This window comes from Phaseolus vulgaris, chromosome 9 (assembly GCF_000499845.2).
Source record: "Phaseolus vulgaris cultivar G19833 chromosome 9, P. vulgaris v2.0, whole genome shotgun sequence".
Lineage (NCBI taxonomy): Eukaryota > Viridiplantae > Streptophyta > Magnoliopsida > Fabales > Fabaceae > Phaseolus > Phaseolus vulgaris.
In genome coordinates this window covers 29919623-29922067 of record NC_023751.2, presented here as the reverse complement: position 1 = coordinate 29922067, position 2445 = coordinate 29919623, and positions in this window count along the sequence as shown.

Genomic DNA, 2445 nt, shown 5'->3' with positions numbered 1-2445 from the left:
ATTAATTAAATTAAATATTATTTTATAAACTAAAATATTATTAATATTTAAATTAATTTTTATTTATTATTATTAATAAATAGTTGGTAGATAATTAGATATGAATTTAAAAACTATTTATCAATAATAAAAATTAATTTAGATACTAATAATTTTTTAGTTTGTAAAATAATAATTAATTTTTTTTATCTAAAATTAATTTTTATTTAAATGATAGATTAAAAACAAAACATAAGTAAAAATGGTGAGGTGCTAGAAACATGTGAAACTGGATCAAATTTCTAACGCACGAAAATTATATATAATCTTTGTATCACTAGAAGTCGTGACAGTTATATTCTTTGTTTCAATAAAACATCACGAAAATTATTAAATTAATATATTGGAAATTTTTGATGACTTTTATAAAACTAAACTGTACTATCTAAGATTAATGTCATACTCGTAATCAAAGTTTAGAAGGTTTAACAAATTTTTCAAAATCATGCTTGCAGTATGAAATTTGTTCTTCCAATTTTTTATTTATTTTAGTAGCATCAAATTCATGTGTCTGCCCTAAGCTTGACATCTTTTCATTGATTAGTATCTGACCTTTCTTGAACTTCATTTTCTAAAATTAAAACTTTCAAAAAAAATAATTACAAATATTGCCCAAGGATCTAAAATCAAAGCTTTCAAATTTTGTTTTAATTACAAATATTGGTTAGAGATCTTGTTGTAACTAGATGATCCTAAAAAAAATCATTCTCATCATCTTTATTAGATGATGATTTGTGATGAGTTTTCTATTGTTATTATGTTCTTCCAAGAAAATCATGAAATAAAAACAAATTTTTAGAAACAAAAAATAATTAGTTGTTATAGTGATTAGATTATAAACAATTTTAGAGACTAAAAAAAATTGATTTTTATATTAGTTTCTATTATTGTTAAATAGTTTCTAAATTGGTATCTAATTAGTTATCAAGGTTTTAACTACCAAATATTTAGATTCTAAATTTGGTAGCAAAAATCTGGGTTACTACACAACATGACTTATCTGACCTAAAATAAATATTTTTTTCCAAAAAAAAAGAATCATACATTGCTTATAGTCTTTTTTAGAGTTGACAAAAGTCAAATCATAAGAATTGTTAGCGTGGAACATCTTAAATATGTTTTGAGATATTTTTTTAGGTTGACACATCCTAAGAATATCATCTTGAAAAAAAAAATTTGAAAGAAACAAACATAATTTATATACATAAAATAAGTATAACAAAATTTAACACTTAACATGCTTTAAGACTACTTATATTTTTCGCAAGTCAAAGATTTAGCTTATGAAACAAAACAACACTTACACAATGTGTTTTGCGTGTGTTGCACAGGCAAATTGTGTTTGTCATTATATGATGATTTTGAAAACATGTTTCATACTTTATTATAAGCACATAGTCAAAAATAATTTTTTTGAGATTTGTTTAACTTTACTCTAAGAATACCTCTACATGAATGTAATAATAGCTACCAATCTTAGTCTATGAATAATAGTTAAATGTAATATTTTTTAATAAAAAGTTAAACACAAAACTGATAATTCTGTAATGCCAAAAATAAAAAGACTAATAAAAGGTCAATGTTTATCTCCATGTTCATCAATTTGTATAGAATATTCTAGTTTTTGACTTCTCTCTTCAACATCTTTTTTAGTTAATCAAAGCTCTTAATCTTTCATTTCTTGCCTTAATTGTCGTGCTTTCACTTCACATCTCACGTTTACATTTTTTATTTTTGGTCACTTTCGTTACTTGAAATTTTAAGATTAAGAAAATGAGTTTCCATCATTGCACTTAATTTATTTTTTCCGTTCAAGTTTAAAAAATGGCATTTTCAAATAATTAAAGCATTTGCATTTAAAACTTTGTTTCTGAAGTACTCTTTTAATTTGTAGAATTTATTAGTTTAATCAAGGTTCTAAATTTAATAAAAACTTTTTAAAGTGTGCAAGTTTGTTTTATGTATTCACTTATTAAAGTCAGATTCTTGTTAAAATAAACATTAAAAAACTGTTTCGGAATTGATAATAGGATTAAATTGTACTTTTTTTTCTTAAGATTATTTAACTGTTGATTGTACTTTCTTTGATTATATAGAAATTGCTAATTTAAACAAAAAGCAATCCAGTATTATCAATTTGATTAAATTATAACATTTGTAAGTAAATTATTTTATTGAACTGACGAATCTCAATAGCCTTGATTGGCGAATTTGTTTGATCGTCACTTTTGTATGTCATGGAATATTTAAATATTTGAGATAGATAAATATAATAAAGAGTTAGAAGTTCTTTTTCAAAATACATCTCTTTAAATACATTTCGCATTCAAGTTAATTTCTATTATAAAGAGACTTAGGAACATATATTGTTTTAAATATTTAAAGAACAAAAAATAAATGTAAATA